The sequence below is a fragment of the Cupressus sempervirens genome, chromosome 5 (assembly GCF_028749045.1).
Source record: "Cupressus sempervirens isolate cs-2001-9-10 chromosome 5, ASM2874904v1, whole genome shotgun sequence".
In the NCBI taxonomy this organism is placed as follows: Eukaryota; Viridiplantae; Streptophyta; class Pinopsida; order Cupressales; family Cupressaceae; genus Cupressus; species Cupressus sempervirens.
This window is the reverse complement of record NC_143122.1, coordinates 257,902,641-257,924,378: the sequence shown is the minus strand read 5'-3', so window position 1 is coordinate 257,924,378 and position 21,738 is coordinate 257,902,641. Positions and strand designations below refer to the sequence as shown.

General features: G+C 33.4%; 1 pseudogene across 1 annotated transcript; it reads right to left on the bottom strand.

Annotated features, from left to right (window-relative positions):
* Window positions 1–7,218: 7,218 nt before the first annotated feature.
* Window positions 7,219–8,961, bottom strand: LOC149555522 (NAC domain-containing protein 22-like; annotated as a pseudogene). The gene is made up of 3 exons (XR_016365322.1): window positions 8,712–8,961; window positions 7,928–8,186; window positions 7,219–7,792 (listed from the first exon to the last, which is right to left on the bottom strand). The product of XR_016365322.1 is annotated as an NAC domain-containing protein 22-like (transcript).
* Window positions 8,962–21,738: the final 12,777 nt, after the last annotated feature.

The following is a 21,738-nucleotide window of genomic DNA, read 5'->3' as shown; positions in this document are numbered from 1 at the left end:
TACATGGGGTGTTCCTTTGAATCCATACATTTTGATAACAGTTGAAATTGAATATGAGATGATGTCTCCCCAATTATGTGAAACTTTCAAATTATGGGGTTTATCCATAGGCCTAACAAGGTGAATTAGTGCCTTAGGGATCCTAGGATTATCACTTAATATAAGGCATCTTAGCTCGGAGGCAAAATACCTGTCAAATCTAACAAAATTGGCATTTCTTGCTTCCCTAGTCATGTCTGCACTCCACAACTAAACTGGCAATGCTTCCCCTTCTTGTTCTCTATTCAAAACCATTTCTTTACCAAAGTATGTCACCGCTTTAAACATAAACATGTGCATCAATAGAGAGTAGTGGCCCCAAACCTTCTCCACCTTGCCCTTAGCAATCCCAACTAATCCATTGTGAATCTCATCAAGTAAGTAAGAAGCAAAATCAAAAATTATTTCCACACCAAAAGCAAAGATTTGAGTAATCATATACATGAAACTCACAGGCATAAAATCTTCTTCATCCTCTCCAAAAACTCTACACAGGGTCCTATATATCTCTACTGCCCTGGCATTGAAGTATGCTTTCTTACAAGGTTCCTTCGAGGATGATGTTATTGCTAGTAGGGTTCCAATTTTTCCAATATGGGCCTTTAGTGCACCTTGTCTAACTATATCCTTCTTAGATATATATTCCTTTTCTAAATATTTCAAATTAATTAGCACATGATACCTAGTGAGAGGTCCCAAATGAAAAACTTCTCTAATTCCCTTTGGGCTAACGGTGATTAGAATTTCACCATCTGTTCTCCTTACTACCCTAGTGGCTTGATCATAGCTTTTTGCCATGGCCTCAAGGAGATCATAATCCATAAAAACACTAGGGACCACTAGCTTTCCTAGATCAAAATTCCATATATTGGCATGTGGGACAAATAGTTTCCTCTCTGCAAACCATTTCTTGAACAAATTTAAACCAGTTTGCGAGGTATGAGCATCCCGGACCTAGTTACCCTTATCAAACAATCCATCTGCTATCCTCAACCTAGGGTTTAATGAGGTCAATTTCTTAACCTATACTATCTCAATAGTAGACTCAGAAAGCAACTCAAGCAAATCATCATGTACATTTCTATCCAAATAATTTTCCTGAACTAAAAATTCCTTCTTTAGAGGCAACTTCGATCATGCTTTGCAGAACTAAAACACTTATAGAGATTATAGTGTAATTACTTACTTGAATTCCATTCTCATTCCTCTCTATACTTCTACAGTTGCTCTGCGAACAAGCTACTTCACAATCTCACCAAATTTAGCACGATCTTCTCCTTAATTGCTTCTACTCCGAAAAGGCTCAAAATATTTTTTTGCGTAAGGTGGAACTAAGAAAATATTCTATGTTATACTCTATTTTTTTCTCACACGTGAAGCTTTCATGTCTAATTAATACACAGAGTGGCACCACCTTCTTCATTTAAATTTGCACCATTGATCTTTAAAAATCCTATGATCAAGGGATGCAGAAAAAGGTGAGAAAAAGGTGATTACCATTCCACTTGACAAGTTGGCTAGTCAATCCAATGAGAACTAATCATGTATAAAACTCCTTCTTTGATGGCATTTCTATCTGGACCCACTGACAACTGAGGACACATGTCAACATGTTGCTACCTCGCTATACATAAAGAACGAGCACCTTGCCATAGTGAAGTAGTGATAGCCATTGATTCGATCTTGATCTTGTGGATGACATGTTACTGCATTGCTTAGAAGAGCAATGGTGGGCCCCATATTCACTATGTCACTGTACATATCCTCTAAGAAACTCTTCATAGCGAGATAGCGACAACCATTGATCTGAGATCAATCCAAGGGTAAAGAAACTGCATGAACTTCTTAAGATGTGGTGGGTCCATATTTGCTATGTCGCATAGAGAAAACAACGCTCATCTTTCTATGGTGAGTTAGCGAGAATCATTGATCTTAGCTTGATTTGATGATCAAAATCCTTCCTATGTTTTATGAATGGGGCGTGGGTCCAGGATATTGATGATGTAAGAAATCCTGCATAGTAGGCATAATAAAACCATATTTTAATCCTAGTCAACTTTCCACATTGCTTGGGTCCCACCATATGCTCATTTCATGGCAACTCGCTATGTCACTAATGGCGAGATGCATAAATTTTTTGATAGCAAGGTAGTGAGCTCTGGCATCTTAACAAAAACTCAGCGCTGGAAGAATAAAAGCAAGTCAAGTTACCATCATCCTTATTAAATGCTTCTAACAATAACAATTATTACCCACCATGCCACTTGAAAAATTTTATGGTCATCAGAAAGTTTGGAGACCATTGTGTAATACATTTCTTAACTACTCGCTATGTTGCTAATGGCAAGATGCTTAGCTTTTCTAATAGTGAAGTAGTGAATCATTAGAAAAATCAATATTCTGGTGATATCTTCTGCCCACCTTTTACTGGGTTTCTTTTCCTACTCTGATAGCTCTGACAAAATGCATGTGATTGAAATTCTGGCAGCAACATTTTTTCTAACTACTGCATCTCCATTTTACGATGTCGTTCTTTAGTTTTGTAGCATTTTCTACCTCGCTATATATAAGAAGTGCGCGACTCACCATAGCGAAGTAGCGATAGTCATAGATCTCATCAGGATCGGACGATGAGAGACATAAGAGAACAAGACTGCTTGGGGGTGCAAAAAAATTAAAATGAAAATAGAATATTTTCCAAAGTTTAAAAATATTTCATGCCCAAGACTTTAAAAGAAACAAGTCATAGGGTTTAATAGGAATTTTCAAATGCAAACAAAATCTAGAAGACTAAACAAGAAATTTGATTCACCAACGATGGATTCAATCTAATTTTTTAAGTACATATGTTAGGGAAATTTCATCATGTGAAAAATCAAACCAACAATGTCCTCTATCTAAGGAATAGGAAATTGGTACTTAATGGTAATCTTATTGATTGCTCTACTATGAGTGCACATTCCCCATGCGCCACCCTTCTTTGGAGTCAACAATGTAGGTACTACACACAAACTCATGCTTTTCCTAACCAAACCCTTTTGCATCAATTCTGTCACTTGCTTATTCAACTCTACATGTTGTGTTGGATTCAACCAATAGGCTTCTTGATTAGGAAAAGTTGCTCCAGGAATAAGATCAAGATGATGCTGAATATCTCTTTTGGGTGGGAGACCATCAGGTAGTTCCTGAGGAGCAACATCAACAAATTCGTCCAACACCTTCATTGCCTTAGGTGACACCAAGTTTTCTTGTTCTTCTCCTATTTTTAGTACTAGTGCATAACAAAAACCTATTACTTTCATTTATTTGATAACGTCTCTTGAAGACAACATGGTTTCATTCTTCTTTTGATCATTAAGTGGCAACATAACCACTTTAGAGCCATCCTTCAAAAATGTGTAAGTATTTTTCTCCCCATCATGCATGACTTTCCTATCATACTACCATGGTCTTCCCAACAACATATGGAAAGCATCCATAGGGATAACATCACACCATATCTCATCCTTATAAAATTTTCCTATGGTAAATCTTACTAAACATCTTTTATCAATTGTTACTTCATTTTCTTTCTTAAACCATGCAATACGATAAGGGTGAGTGTGCTTCTCACATTGTAAATTTAATTTCTCTACCATTTCTCTAGATACCATATTCTCACAACTACCCCCATCAACAATAACTTGACATACCTTTCCACCAGAAGTGCATCTAGTTCTAAAAATGTTGGTCTAGAGCCACAAATCATCAGAGTTCTTTGTAGGAACTTTATCTTTTTTTGGGATGATCATTGATCTCCTCATCATGAGAGTTTCTCCTACATCTGTTGACACTTCTTGCTCCTCCTCCTTTGGCTGAGCCAAGTTCACTCTAGGCTATCTTCCTTGATTTATTTATGACATGTTATAATTTGATCATTCAAAGGCTCTATGTCCTTCTTCTCCACATCTAAAATAGGTAGAGGGCCTCCATTGGTTTTCCCATCCCCTTCTGCAACCATAACCTCATCCTCGTTGAAACCCCCTTCTTCTTTCCTATTTTGCAGGATCTTGTCTAGAATCTATACTTCTTTCAAATCCTTGGGAGGATTCTCCTTAGACGTATTTAGAACCTCCTCAAAATGGTGTTGAGGGACCTCTTCTTCCTCCTCTATTCCTCTGATTGTACTATTGATTCTACTTTTCTTTTGCCTTTAGAGCTAATTGGTAGGCTTCCTCCATACTGTTAACACAATGCATGCTCAACTCATCATCGAGACAAGAGTGTGATCCCACATCCACTCAGACACTCACAATAAACAAAAACTCAGTAATCTACTTATTACCATTAATTATAAAACATTAACATAATCATAAATGAAATTCATGTATCATATAGAGAAATAACATAAGCAAAAATGAAGTGCAAAATCACATATCATATATCCAATATTGATCCATCTTCATAAGAAAATTAAGTTACAAAACTCAAGAATTTAGTTACAAAACTTAAGAATTTATTTTAAATATCTCTTAATTGCTGACACAACAAAAATGTGTTGATTGGTCAAACTTTGACTAGATCACCAAATAAGCATCTAATAAGCAAGAACAAGGAAGGTTGCAAAATGGAATGTGACATGGACAAAATCATATGCAAGATACACAAAGAACTAATTAGATATAGTTGATATCAATGCAATCATTTAGATATTGTATCTACTACTTGTTGTATAGATCTATATCTTTGTAAGAGAAGTAAGCTTTATTATAATGCAACTTCTTAAAGTAACTTCTTATAGGTCTTGTCCTCTTGAAAGGACTCTATAATAAATTTATGTAAAGACTCCTCATAATAAGGTAAAATATCCAAATAGATAACTTTCAAATTAGTACATTGTTGTGGGCACCATCCTCACTATGGTTTTCCCTTGGCCAAGGTTTGTGTAAAATAAATCAAATTACTAATTTCTTATTATTTGTTACTTTAATTTTAAGTTTAAAGATTTTATTTATTTTCCTTAAAATTTTAGTAGATGAATGGAAAAATTAAGTATGTATATCCCAATCATAAAAAACTAATTTATAAATTTTTCTTGCAAGTAAGATTTTTTCATGAGAAATAATTTCATTAAGTTGATACTGAAGATATTTTTGTTTATCAAATTGAATAGCATGCAACCCATTTCCCATGACCCCATTATTCAATTCTTCAAGCTCCCTTTAAATTTCTCTCTTTTCAAAGCAAATATTTTAGAAATGATATTTCTTACATTTTTGAATTTTAGTCTTATTTTTATTTGTGTCCTAATTTTATTTGTTCAAACTTAAATGATATTTTATGAGGGGCCTTATCGTTAAATAAGGAAGTAAGTTTGGAAAATGTTCAATGTGTGAGTTGAGTACAATAATAGAATGCATATTAAAATCTAAATTGATCCAGTTTTCTAATGTGTAAAATAATCCAGCCTCTCAACAATTTGTGAGTTTTCTAATGTGTAAAACAATCTAGCCTCTCATCAATTTGTGAAAATTCTTTTCTCATAATCATCCATGTGAATGGATCATTTTGTGTCTAGCAACTCAGGAGATTGTTATAATAAATAAAGGATTTAAAATTATACATAATGCACTTATTAGGAATTATACTGTAGTATTTTCATGTCATTCATAATAACATTAAAACCACCAAATCATTTCTTATGGTGAGAGGATTTATGATGGCCTATCACATTCTATTTTATCCATTCCAAGCATCAAGTTATGATGAGAAGTTTCTAAGTTTAATTGCCATCCTAGTAAAATCTTTCCAAATCTTCCAAAGAAAAGCTAAACAATCTGAAAATCTAGAGGGTTCAAGAAAAATAGAAGAATTTCCATGAAGAGAATAAAGAAATTACAGGATTTTCAATTAACTTTGTTTCTTGCAGCATCCAATCAACATTGATTAGAACCACTTGATATTTTATCAAGTGTCCCTTGTTAGGGGTATTTAAGGTCTAACATTTCATAAAATTACTCTCATTGTCTTCAAAGGGAAGAAAATCCCTCCCTTTGCTTCTATTTTGTTGATGTTGACAACTTTTCCATTAAAAATCTCAAAATACATGTTTATTTTAGTAACCAGAGATCTAATGTTTCTTTAGAAAATTCAAATTATACTTTTATTTTAGTAACCAAAGATCTAGTGAAGGGAGGGATAAACTTGAAACTTTTCTTTTTCTTTGAATTATACTGTTTTTCTTCTTTGAACTTTTTGTAATACTAATAAAAGTCACTTGAAACGGTTTTCTTTGTCTTTAATTAACTTGCATATCATCATCAATTTAACTATTTGATTTCATTTCTTTCAATCTTAAATCTTTATGCGGGTCTTAATGTGAGATACAAGTGAAAGAGGAGTGAGTACCAAGAACATACCCATATCACATTTTTCCCCATTAGAAGCATCTTGTTTTATCTTTATATCCAAGTCTTTAGGGGATATAACTGGAACATCAGTAGTCACAGGGTTTATCCCTATATTGGTCGGATTATGAAAGTTCGTATCATTTTTTTGAGCCACGTCCACAGTAGGGGATGTTATGTTTAGTTTATAAATATGGCTTTCTATTGTAGATTTAATGTGTTCACGAGGGACATTTAATGTTTCAATAGATGAGCTGGTATCTTGGAAATTCAAATAAATAGATTTGCAAGGTATATCTGATTTGCAAGTAAGTATATCGTGTCTGCATATCCCATCGATAGATTAGATTTCAAATTACAAATTGGCTAAAAAAACACAAATCTTAGCAGTAAAATGCATTTTTAAACAGCCAATGGGAAAATAAAAATCTGTCAAAGGAATTTCCAATACTGTGTAAGATCCGTGAATCACAGAATTCAATAAGTAATTTTAGTAACATAAACCCGATAGGAATGTCATTAACAACATCAGAGGAAATATAAATAAAAGGTTTCAACGCATGAACACCAAAAAGATTCGTTCCAAGCTAGTAATATGTCATCTCAAGAACTTTCAATTTCAAATTCTCATTGACAAAAATTACAACAGAAAAATACTAAATAAATAAAACAATTCTAATTCTAATTTAAAAAATAATCAAAATAAAATAATTTAAAAATATTTTTGGTTTTAGAAATTCAATCTATTGAACTAGTATTTTTTTTTGGTGTAATATTGAGAAAACTCTGTTACAATAGAATTGAGGAACTTTTATAATTTTGAAAGAGAAAGTATCAATTAATATCCTTATACATGGATTGTTTCATAGACATAAGCTTAATAAATAATCCCTACCATCCAAATTTTATTTGGTTGATCCAAACCTGGAAGATTTATTAACATAAGGTGTTCAATTATAGAGCTCACTTCCTTAACCATTGGTATATCTAACAGAAGATCTGAAGGCAAAGTTTCATAGAGCATTATCTCAGATGTTATTCCATTCTTCCTTGGGAGTGCATAGCAGAACGGATGGTGTCCATGTTTCTATCCATGGGATAAACAGCTTATCCACACACAACATAGGCACCTGCAATTCACGGGGCTTCAGCTTATTATCCTTTAATGGACTCATGCACTCCATTACATCTTCATTTGAATAAGGTAATTCCCCATCCATGGCTACGCAATCATGACTCATCAAGTTAAAGTCATTTTTAAAATTTGAAGCAGCTGAAATATTCATGAAGTCTACTCCTATAGCTCGATGATCCAATGTTTTCTGAGATGTGGCTTTTCTGTGTATGCGGCACAACACTATATCCTTCTACAATAAATAAATAAAATGCTTGTTTACTACTATACGGATTATTGATGTTACAAAATATTCTATCAGAATATAATAATATGAATGTGCTAACAAATTGAATTGCAACCTATAATTAAGAAAAGATAACATCACCTTTCTTGCGGAGCGAAAATCTGGCATTCTATACTCATTCATGATCCAATCTGTTTTCTCTCCATTTGGGGCTTTTCCTATGTAGAAAACCAATGTCTTTTAAGCCCAATACAGTCAAACTTATTATCTCTAACTGGTTTATCCGTTCCAGTAGCTTTCCAAAAACCAGAGCTTGTAAGCCTACTTCTTCTGGATTGAGCGCATTTTTTATCAACTGGAACAAAGAAGAACCATTCTCCTTCTCCAACAAACGCAAGATCTACAACAACATGAAGCTCGTGATAAACCCATTTGAATATGCAAAGAAAAAAGTATACCCATTAATTGTAAAGAATCCTAAATGATTCAACAATCTTATAAAATAGTATAAAAAAAGGATTCCTCCATTGACTTATTAGGGCAACTCAGAACAATACATTATTTATTATCTCAACCATTCATGACTTCAATTTGAAAGACTAAAACTATGTTAATTAAACCATCCAAATTTGAATTTGAAACATCTAAATTTATAAACAACAATTCACACAATTCATGATAAACCCTTTTGAACTTGCAATTAAAAATATAGACCCAGTAATAGCAAACAAACCTCAACCAATTCAAAACCCTAAATAAAAAACACAAAAAGAACCGATTCATCTCTTGAGTACTTGAGGAAATGCAAAGACAATACATTAATAATGATTATCTTCTTTTTGCAACACCTAAATCATATAGACCACCCATCTTTTCAGTTTGAAACATCGAAATTTACATTCTCATTAAGTAAAAAACTGATTACCCGGGAGTTGCCATGGATCATAACGATACAAATCCAAGGTTTCAATCACATCAAAACTGAAAGGTTGGCCTTGAACCATTTTCCTGAGATAGAATCCCACTAACTCCTCTTCTGTTTGATGAAATCTGAACCCTGGAAGATCTAATTCTCCGTGCAATCTCCCCTCCATCTTTACAAATCTATTTGGCTTCAATTCTCAACAATAGATATATATATATAATTGTTTGGCTGCACTTCTATGAACAAGAAAATCAAGAAACAATGGATTGTATTGGGCGTTATCTTAGCATGTAGAGAGTATATAAAGGAAAAAAACTGTGAAAGTGTCCCACACGCAGAGATTGCTCTGAGAAGTTACGCAGAGATTGAACATTGAATTGGGTCAAGTAAATTGCAGGAAAATTAGGCCTCGTCAAGATGCCATCTTCAGGAAAATTGTGTTCATTGTGTTCCCACGCGCTTTCCCAGCGACTAGTCTCTATTTCGATTTCCACGTACACTTTAACATAATTTGACCACCATAACAAGAATACATTTGTTTTTACCCTCCGTTGCAGATCTTTTAAATAAATGAAGCTGTATTGACAGTAACAGCATTTATAACAAGTGAATTGCCAACTTATATGTACATGTGGCGAAATGACCTATATTTTAAATTCAAGTCAAAATTACGTAATAGAATAGTTATTGTTTATAGAAATTTTTGACAATGGAACAATTTTTAACCGAGACTATGTAGTTGCACTGTAGAGATGTGTAATAACAGACAACAGAACAAGGATTTGGGACAGGAAAAAGTTAGAACATCTTAAAATAAAATTATTAGAAATTTTTATATTGATTTTGAAGTATCCAAAATTAGTATCATTGACGGTATTGACGTTGAAAAATTGTTCAAATAGTTTTTTGGTTTTTTAATGGAAAATGTCAAACTGTTTAAAATAAAACTACATCTAAGTCAAAAATATATGGTTTGCCAGTAATCTGCATTCTCCTCTTCAACCTCATTTTCTTCATGCTGTAGGAAGATAACCATGCCAATTTTGGGAAGCATATGGAAAATAAAGGCCGGCCCAACCCAAGGGTGTGTTTAAGAAGATTTCAACTAGATTAATGATCTAAATTATTTGGTTATATTTTTTGAGTTGAAAATTTTCTCACTAAGTAATCATTAATTATTAAAAATTGTTGATGAATAATTTGTTATGGACATAGAATAAAATAGACTGCGGACTTTTAAAATTTAATTAATAAGAAAGATAAGTTATTTAGTAGAATTTGAAAGAGAATCTAAAATTAAATTTAGTTAATTAATGGAAAAGGTTTCTTTAAATTTTAATTAATAGAAAATGTCTATTCATCATGGAAAAAGTTAAGAATGGGATTAGAGAGGTGGCAAATTTATAATATTTTTAGCATTGAGTAAAGAAATATTGAGTCTAAAATTGATTGATTTTGAAGGTCATGTGTACATTTGGACATTTTTTATTAATTAATTAAGATTTATTATACAAACTAATTTTTTTTCAATTAATTAAAAATTGTGTAAATTCAGCAAATCTAGTTGCAATTTTGAACTAGTTATGTAGTTTATTTCAAAAAGTTGTAAGATAGAATATGTAGGAAATTAAATATAATTTATAGATTTTATCATTTGTTTCTAGACTACTAGGTCATATTTGAAAAAATAAAAATTCATTGGTCAAAATTTTAGATTTTAATGCATTAGTACAAAAAATTTTAAGACAAAAATAAGAAGTAGGTGTATGGTTGGCCACCTTAATCAAATCAAATAATAATAATTTTTTATAGAATTAGAGATATAATAAGTAGACTCATGCCTGAATGTGACTTATAGTTTTTGGTTTTTTTATTTCAAAAAAATGATTAATTATGAATTTTCCACTAGAGTATTTTTACAATAAAAATATAGTCATCTCTCATTACCTTAATTAATTCAAAACGTTACCAGTTTTTTTTACATTTTAGTGGTTTATCAAAATTTATTACATGTTTCCATGAGGGGTGTGAAGAATATCTTCAAGATATAATACACATTCAAGAGTGGAGGTGAAGACTGTAGATGTGAATTGGTTGTAAAAGAAATGTGTGTGCTTGATTTTATTTCAGATTTCAAGAATTTTTTTTTTTACAAGTATGCAAAGCATAGTCATAGGTCTCAATGATTGGATCAACAATTTGGAATGTATAGGGACACTTTCCTCATTAGCGCTATTATATCAATGGTTGATATTATAGAGAACTACAAGTTATAGCCCCAAAATGAGGCACTGGTGTAATACAAGATAGGCGTATCCCCAAAGATGATGACCCAACCCCAACAAATACAAAACAATAGAAGTACATAAGATATAATTGTAAGAAAACACTTTATTATCAAAAGATCTTTAATTACATAAAATATTTGACATACATTCCATGGATTCATAAGATAGCTCACATGATTAAATAAACTATATGCCATGCTATAAGGCCTTCTTGGTTACGACTAGTATCTTCCAAATTACAAACACTACTACATTTTCCATCAATTTCTAATGTCAATTCATTGTAGCAAATAACAACATATTGTCTTGCATTCCATGAAAGTGGTCATCGCTATGATAGTGTCAAAAATTTAAATGGTAGCCATAATCATTGGACATATGACAATGTGAAGAAGTTGTCAGAATGCTGACACCCTAACTGTCAGAAAATAACATGCAAAATAAAGTTTTTAGGACAACTGCTCCACTATCTTATCATTAGATAACCAATAATCACGTCATCATGACTATGACATCCTTGTTAGTTGACATGATATAAATTATTCTCATTTCATCAAAATTTTGACGATCTGTGCATGGTACTCTTTGAGGAAGAAAGTCAAGAGCATTAAAACCACAATCGAGATGCATGGAAAATAGGCTGAGATAAAAAAAAAAAACATACTTTCATTCTTGTTAGAGGACCACATAATTTTTAGGTTATAATCCATTGTGGATGTCAAAATTTGTCCACTATAAGAAATGAATACCCTCAATAAAAATTAAAATTAAAAAAAAACTAAAACACTAGAAGACTTGTAATTAAAACAACTATGAACTCCATTGTTATATCTCTATCTTTGAGTTCCTGCCACCAATAACTTTTTTAATTGTTAGAGTAAAGAAAAGATAGAAATAATAATTACATGCAAATGTAACCAATATCAAAAAATAATAAATCGCACAGAAGAGAACACAAGACAAAAAGATTTAACATAGTTCACCCCATCCCTAGGCTACGTCCACCACCAACAAGTCCAATATTATTATTATCTAGTGATTTAAGTCCACAATCCCTTACAACTCAATATCACTGCAAGAAGCTATAATATCACCATACATTATGAAATCCCTAACCATAAGCCATTTTGTACAAGCTTTTGTCGCTTACAAAATTAGGGCTACAATAAGTCATTCAATAGAAAAATAGCAGTTGACGCCTTTTACAATATAATGCCATTTTTTGGCTTTGGGGCATTGCCTCTCAACCCCACTATATACTATGATAGGGAGTGCACCTAGGGAATTGCCCCTTCACCCCATCTTGGGGGTACTACCCCAAACCCCCATAGAAATAATTTTGTGGGGGAAATTGCACTAAATAAACCTCTGACTTTGATTAAGCTCCACATCACAACATGAATTTCCTCAACATATATAGTATTTATCTATGCATATAATAGTTTCTTAGAGAAGGTATGTGCAGAAGTAATAAGAATGCATCTTTACCGAAGTATTGTTGGGAGCTTAACCCAGTCCCAAATGTACTAAGGATAGTTTTGTAAGATTTGGATATCACTAGTGAATTGATTGCTAGGCCATCTCCTAGAAATGCTTTGACAAATATTGTGTGATCTTCACCTTTAAGCATATACATTCTTTGATCAACTCTTATATACATAGGTAAAGATTGTATATGTTGAGGAAGTTCATAAAGTTATTGGTAGTGGGAACTCAAAGATAAAGATCTAACATGGGATTTCTTAGCTATTTTGATTAGAATGACTTTAGTCTTTTAGCTATTTTAATGTTTTTGCTTGTTGTGGGAATCTCTTTCCTATAATATTCATAATTCTAATGTCTACCATAGCCTATATCTTTAAAAGCTATAGACATCTCAAACAACTATGTAAAGATGTGCTTAAAAAAAACACATTCAACTACACCTATCATCCATGCTTATGTATTGAGGTTTAAATTATCCCCAACTTTCTTCCTCAAAAGTATTGTGTGTGTGTGTGTGTGCGCATGTGCATGCGTGCGTGTGCATGTGCTCATGTGTGTGTGTTTGAAAACACCACTTGAGCAAGACCATTACCGATCTTTGATATTGAACTAGGGTCACCTCCTACATTTCCTAAAACCAACATTGAGATTGGAAATTCCAATATCATTTTCCTAATACCATGAGATATAATAGCATGTTAATTATATTAGCAGCTACAATGGGGTATGAAATGGGTTTCTAACATAAGCATTATGTTAAGGTGATATTCTTAAAAATATTTCTAAGTTATTATCTCATATTATACATCTATTTAATTTTTGACACTATGTCTAATAAAGAAACATGTGTAACCTAATTTTATAAGAAAAAAAACATTTCATAAGACTTGTAGATGAATATGTAAGCTAATTTTGAAAATCATAATATCATTGGTTGGATTTGAGTAACTAGACTACTCATCTATGATGTTAGTGAATTATAGTTATGAGTGATAAAGTTACATGTCTTTAATTTTGAGTGCACAAACAATGGATGCAAACAGTTGATTGACTAGGATAGTGGAAATGTTGAAGCTAAAAAATTTCTACTCTATGATAGTCATCCATACAAATGACCATTTTCATTAAATGATAACAAGAATGTTTGAAATGCATAGTGAAGAGATGTAAATATCAATAATGAGGAGAAAAACATACCTTAAACTAATAAAGTTCCATTACCCACCCCATTAGCACATAAAATATTCATAAAGTAATCTCATAATATCCAAAGCTAACATCTAACATTCATTAACACTAGCACATAGACACATAGAATTCAATAACATGTGAAATTAGGTATTTAACCATACCTCAACCAATTACAATCGATTTTGGAACTGCGTAATTAGTTTAGAATTTATTTCCCACTAGAAATCAAAGAATGTAAGAACAAGTATAAAAAAAGAGCATAAAAAGATGATGATCATGCACCAATGATTTTTATGCCCTTTTGGAAAATTTTTCTTACAATTTGGTGGCTCAATTTCCAATTGGTCAACACATGTTTTGAAAACATATTGGTGGACTATGAGCTAGGAAAAAGAGAAATATCAAACTTCAAAAAGATGTATGTACAATTTCAAACAAAATTATCAATCCCTTTTCATCTATGGTAAAATATAATATATGAAATGAAGGAAAATATTTAAGTTAGAGCAATCATAAGAATATTCAACCAAGTATACAAAAAAGATTTATTGTATTTTTAAAATGACAAAAACTATCTTTTAAATTAATATATGCTAGATAAAACTCTACAACAAATACCTCAAATATGAAACATAAAATCTCTAGAGTGAAATAAGGAGAGATGCAAAGAAGACAAGAGATATAGAGGCCCCTTAAAGAAATTATCTACATTAATAGTATAGGAATGAGTAGTTATCTTAGTTAAAAACTCAAAATGGGTTTAGCCTAACAAAGTGATGTAAAATATCAATAATGAAGAGAGAAACATACCTTTAAATGATAAAACTCCATGGAAAAGGAGTTGTCAAAATTAAGATCATGTAAGAAGAAATAAAAAATCAAGGATCACCTAGGTTTGGATGGTATTTGGAGGCTATAAACTGTTAAAAATGTCTTTTCCTAGAAGTAAATTGTAGTCATTTTCATAACAATCACTTAATGTCTCATTTATTTACACTTTAGCAAAATCTTACCATGCTGCTCACTTGGATAATGAACATTAGAAGAACTCGCTCACACTAAATTTTTAATCATAAAAAATTCCTTTATTTTTCATTTCCAAATCATAATACTATATATTTATTTGTACCATAGTAGTCCAAGCCTACAATTGAATGTATCTTGGACAAGATAGATTCACACAAGATAAGGAAGAGGACTTATTATGAAATCTTGGTCAAATAGAAAGATAAATCCCTTGAAGATTCCACATGGATGACATAAGAGGAAACTAAGAAGACTAGAGAACAACTAGCAGAAGTTGGAAAATAAACCTTGGGTCTCATAATGTAAGGCTTAGAGAACAAATGTGTTTTATAAACCTTAGGTCTCATTAGCCCAATAGGACCATACTAGGAACTTAGAATAGGATTTCATAAGATATTTTGAGTTGATTGATGTAACCCTAAACTCTTCGAAGAATAAATAACAAAATTACAACACAAAAGTTTCAGAATGCCATAATCTTTCATTAAAATTTTGCAACTCTACACTACCTATCTATGAAATAAAACACCTACTTATTACATTTCCAAAAATTACCATATTTGGCAATTTTTTGGGAAAAACAATTTTTTCCATTTTTGGTAATTTAAAAAACCCATCCTATGAATCCCATTTTTTCCCAAGAAAATCCCCCAATAAAGGAAAGATGAATTTCCAACTAATTGATGAAATCAAAAAACTGATTTTGGATTTATTACAAAAACATCTTTCTAGAAAAACTAGAAAAAACATGAAAAGCCAATTTCGGAGGTTAAGACAATATTTTAGGCTCCTAATAAAATGTTGAAATGGCCATCTATTGAGCTAAACTCAATTTAAAATCCAAATAACTCCTCATGCAACTACCTGTAAAATTTTAGGCAAAACCTGTGCATTCGAGTCATAAGTTATGACCCTCGAAAGTAAATTTTGACCAAAACCCACATCTGAGTCAACAATGTTGACCCTCAAATGCCCCTACATCATTGATTTATCCAATAACGACCTTAGAAATGGTCTTGACTTGCTTTTTTTATTGTTTGGTTCTTCGAAGAAAAATGTCAAAATTGCAACATTTTTGTAAAAGTTGTTAAAATCTTGTCAAGCAAATTTGTTACAATTTTTAGTAACTTCATATCCTCTTCTAGAAATTCCATGGAGTTGGATATAGTAGCAGATGATCAAGCAATTTGGGTTACAATTTTTAGCAATATATAGAATGTTGAGGGAGATCAATTATATGTTTCTATGTATGGAGAAACACATTCACTTGTTACAAGGATGTGGGTTGCTCATAATATTAATGTAAAGGAAAAAGGGAAGAACATTCATGTTAAAGACTATAGAATGAAATTGTTCCACAACATGATTATGGGTGCAAAATTTGAGATATTACTTAAAGACTTGAATTTATTGGTAGAGAGTTCCATCCTGAAAGAATCCAAAGAGGAGGTTGATGATTTTGAAGATGATATCACACAAAGAAATATAGCTGAAATAGAACTTGATGGAGATCTACATGATTATGGATACGCCACAAGTGAAGGAAAATATCAAACTAATGAGGAGTTAGCTAGATACCATTGTAGACACCTAAAAACCTTCAGAAAATAAAGTATTTTTATTTTTATGTCCTGAAAAATTCTTGATGACATCATCATTTATTAATTAATTAATTTATTTTTATGCCATTAAATCCCTTTATCTTAATTAAAAATATTTAATTAAGGAATCCCTCCCAAAAATGTTTAAATCTCATTTAAACATTATTTCCTTATTTATTAATTATTTAATTAATAAATTGACCAAAAAACACAAAATAAATAAAAAATTTATTTTTTGCCCAAAACTTGGCCAATTTCCTTAAAACCACTAACCTCTTCCAAAATCTTCTAATCCTTCTTTAATTTTGATTAAAGGCTAATTCCATCATTTCCTACCCCTAATCCCAACTCAAAATATTTAATTAAGATTAAATATTAATCCTCATGTTTATTAAAAAAAGTTTTAATAAATATCTCCTCAACCCAAACCCTTGAAATAAATAAAACTTTATTTATTTCCTAAAAATCTAATTTATCCTTATCCTAAGAAGTTTTAGACTCTTCTAGAAAGTCTTCATCCTCATCCTAGGAAACTCTAGACTATTCTAGAAAGTCTTTATCCTCATCCAAAGTCTAGACTCTTCTAGAAGATGTCTTTAAACCTAATCCTAATCCCCTCCTAACCTTGTCACATTCCCTAAACATGGGTTAAAACTTACTAACCCAAGCCAAAGTTAACAAATATCTCCTCCTTCACCCACCCTCATTACATGCCATCCACTTGCCTATCCCTAAGCTAATCCTAATCCATCCTAATCCATCCTCTAATCATTTGAACAAGCCTAAGCAAGATTAAAACCTTCCTAATCAAGCCCAAGTCGAAATTCCTCTCATCTCCCTCAAAATATCCCAACCATAAAACTTTATGAAGTCCACTAGGCCATAAATGACTCTTCCAAGCCCTTTTATTGCTCTTACAAGCCATTATGAGGGTCTTTATGAAGATCTTATCCCTTGAACCTCTTTTGTTGACTCATCCTTCCCCTTTCCTCCATCCTCTCACCCTGTGACATGTGTCACTCCCTGATTGGCTGTAAGGAAGTACAATCCATGTGCTCTCTTCTCATGCAATCTGAGCCCTCCATGAGCTTTTTTCCATCCTTGCATCTTAGCCCTCAATCCCTCAAGCCTCTTGCCTATAAATTGGATCCTTCCCCTTTGCAAAATAACACAATCCATGAAGTAAAGTCATAATGCCATTTTGAGAAGCCATTTTACATCAAAACCATACACTCACACCCAAATTCCAACTCCATTTGAAGCACTTTTTGAAGCATAAAGCTTGAGCATACATCCTATCTATTTAGAAAAAGCTACTCAACAAGAGAGCTTCTCATTGAGAGAGCCCATTAATGGCTCATATTCTCAATTGAGAGCTCATCTTAGTCTATTTTTAAGTTTATGAATTTGGTTTAGTTTGTAGAAGCTTTATTTAAATTTGGTTTCTATTAGCATACTAACATTGCTCATATACATTTTGGCATGCCCGGTGGGACCCCGCATGGATCATCTTCATTAGCTTTTTTCGTCAAGTTTTGTATGTCATTTGCTAATTTTGGCTAATTTTTCTTGTTTTTGTGATTGGTAGGATTGTATAAATTGGTTTTGTAGGTCCACATGAGTATGAAGAAGACAAAGGAACTCATAGTCTATCTCATAGTATTTGCAGATTTTTCAAGCTTATAGGTGGACAAAGCACTTGGAATTCTTCTTCCTCTTCTTGTCTATATTCTTCTTATTCCATCTACTTCTTCTTCTTCTTCTTGTGGGAGATCTTGGCCATTTTTTTTTAAGGAAGAAAAATCATACACACTTCTTTTTAGTGCTTAAAATGAACCCCCAAATCATACTTAAATCCATTAAAAAATTAAAAATTTGCAAAAAAGAAAAAATCTTTTAATAAGTGAAGCTAAACCAATCCAATCATTTTCATCCTTGCAACATCAAGGTTTTAGATGCATTCATGCAAAGTTAGAAACACTTCATTTTTGGGAATTTAAAAAGAACTTCAAGTTTCCATTTCAAAAGGTTCAAAATCAACACTAAGTGCACACTAAAATCTAAATCAAACTCAAAGCATCAATCAAGGATAAAATGAACCTCATTTGCAAATATTTTAAAGTTCTTTTAAAAATCTCATGAAAACTAAGAGTCCTAAATGGTTGCCAAAAATTGTCCTAAAAGCTTTGTTATTTGTTCCAAACAAATGTCTTGTTGCAAAATCTTGAATGTTTCTTAGGTTTTTCATGCATCAAAACAATCTAGGAATATCATTTTTGGGCTTAAAATATGCGAACTAGAACACAAAATCTTGAATGAAAACCAAAGTCCAAAGAGTCATTTTCACTTTTGAGTCCAAAACAATCTTGAATGATCTAATGTTAAAACAAAGCACTTCAAAGTTCTTAAAACAACACACAAAATCTCAATCTTGAATGCTCAAAGGAAAAAACTTGAATGTTTAATCACTTGTCTTTGAATACATGTTGCTAAAATCACTCTTGAGTGCCATGGATTAAAATCAAGTTTTTTTTTTTAATGAATGCATGATTAAAACAACAAATCCAATCTTGAATGACATACATCAAATAATCATCTTTTGAGGCATAAAAAGAATCCACATTTTTGAAATCTTCTAAGTTATAAAAACTAATAAAGACACTTTGAGTAAGTTTGTAGTTGGACTCACCCTCTTTAATCACCCATCAATTTAACCATTGGTTGCAATCTCAGCGCCATCTATGGGGATGGGTCTACCTAAGAGGGTGTTAAGTGCTCCACAAAGATCAAACTCCACTCACTTGGGTCTTTAGTGGTTTTTTCTAAGTTAGAAAATTCCTTGAATGCGCATTAATCTCGCTCACACTTCATTTGGGCATAGAAATTGGACAAATCTTGACGTGGAGGGCCTTCGGGCACGCGAGTTTTCTTTTGTTGACCCTAACTCTTCTTCTTGTTTGCATTCTTCGATCGATTTACTTTTGTTGGCGCTTCAAGTTGGAATTGAACATTGTCTCTTAAACATGAGTGCTTGCAAAGTCTAGATTAACACACATAAGAGTCAGTTGGTAAAAGAACAAGCGTATTTTTTTTAGCCCAAGGTCATCCAAGTCTTCTCTCCCCTTGTCGTCTTTCGAGGCCATCTTGGGTGCATAAGATTAGGATCCAAATCCTTGTTTCTTTTTAGGAGGCCTGCTTGGGGATTTCATCACCCCTTGGATGACCTCAACTCCCACGTTCCGATGGAGTATAAGAACCGAAAGGTGAATCGAAAGACACCTCTCTTGGGATCAAGATTTTGTCACCCGCGCTAAGCCTCAAGGAACTTTATACCCTTGAGATGTGAAAGAGGAGAAGTGGGTTACCGCTCCTCTCAGCTGTGTGGCATCTTTTTGGTTTCATCTATGGATTTGGGCCTCACGTACCTTGGGTATATTGAGGACTCCCTAGCTAAACCAACTATCAACCTTGTAGACAACCATCTAAGATGTTAATGTGTTTGAAGTGACTAATCGAAACATTTGTAAAACATACACACTCCTTGGCGCAAGTATCACATTCTGGGAATCAAAACTTCTATCTGGTTGTTTCTATCTATTGCTTGGTCTTTTACTTATTGAATGCATGTTTGCCAAACTTGGTCAATCCTAGCTTAGGGCACACTTAGCATAGTCACTACCTATTCTAGAACTTGAACAAGTTGAAGAAAAACAACCAAGGTCTCTCAAAGCCAGGCAGATTCAAGAATTGATGTCAGAGCAACCCAAACCCAAATAGAAGTTCCACAAAGTTAAACTCAAACCATCTCAGGCATACCAAGAACTTTCAGCCAAGAGAAAGGAACTAACACCAAGTCCTCGAATTTCCAAACTCCACAAAGTAGAGGATAAAGCTACCGACGAAGCGCTTCAAGAGGCCTGGTTAGAGCGCACCATCAAATTTAGCCAACATCCAGGAGTTAATCCTGCTTATGCCTTACCAACTAGGCATGATTTCTATGATTAGACACCCTTGTTTCTCCACACCTTCTTGGATAAGCTTCACCTTAGAGTCATCTTTGTAGAAAAGTCATCCATCTTAGGTTATCCCCTTAAGCATTATTAGCTCATCCATCTTATTTGGAATCAAACCATCTAGCCAGCAATCCAAAAACTGTACATCTAAGCTTTCACAATTGTTGTCACCTTGCTAAAAGTTTTCCATTCCTAAAATCTTTCAAATCCACCAATCTCACCAAGGTTATCCCTTTGACAGAGCTTTGTCTAGGGTAATCTAGCTTTGTCACTTATCATCCCTCATCACCTTGAGCTAAAGGTTGGGATCCACAAGTGGTCAATCTTGTGTTCTTCCTAAAGGATCATCAGTCTATCCTTAAGTTGACACAATCACCACCAAGCTTGCACATAGGAAAGCAGACCTTTTGTGCTTTGGCAACATATCTTTGAAGTTAGAATCCCAAACCCAATCCTCCTTAGGTTTTGTCATATAGCTTTGCCTCAACCTAGAAAATCATTTGCATAGAAAAGCCTTCCCCCTTTTGCATCCACCAGCATTTGTTGCATCTCATCCCTAGGAGCATTTTTCATGCCACCCGTCACTCGCTTAGCCAAGAAGAAAGAAACAATGGAGCCCTATCATTTGGATCGAACAGCCTCACCCCCCTTGAGCACTCAGCCATCCTTCAGCCCAGAGAAAGCTATGCCATCACCTACTGACATTGAAGCTTTCATGAACCAACCAGGATGCAGTATTGGTAAACGCCATTATAGACAAGAACAAAGAGACAATCATGGCTAATTTTTGAAGGGACAATGTAGGAACCTTTGACTTTGGAAGACCCCCTCCATTATCAGATCCATCTCACCCATTGTTTGGGCAGCTGCCACCACCCATAGGCTCTTATGATCCAAATTATCCTCAATATATGCCAAAAGAAGAGCCTCCAGCCAATCCATATGATCCAATAGACCCAAACATACCATCATCCACCCAAGTTGAAATCTCCATGCCGCAAGCCAACCCAGCCACCACCACTCCATCATTGGTTTATACCTCTCCGTTCCAAACCCCCTTTACCCAAAACACCTCACCATTCACCCCCTTCACTATTGCTGCTGCTGCTCCCCAACCCAGCTTTCCAAATCTACCCATCTCCCAAATCAGTGCTAGCATCTTTGGCCAGCCTCAGCAATATACAATAGGGATGCCGCCCATGGGGCTAAGTAATCAACCTTTCATCACCCCCAGCTTGTTCACCACAGCCCAAAGCACAATCCCATCATTTCCATTAGGTCTTGGAAGCTCAGTGCCATCAACCAAAAATCTACAAGCTACTACCCTCACTCTACAAAGCTATCGAACCCCACAAGCTACTACCAATGTTCTGCCTAGCTCTCAAGTGACCCAAGCTCCCACCACCACTCTACCAAGCTTCCA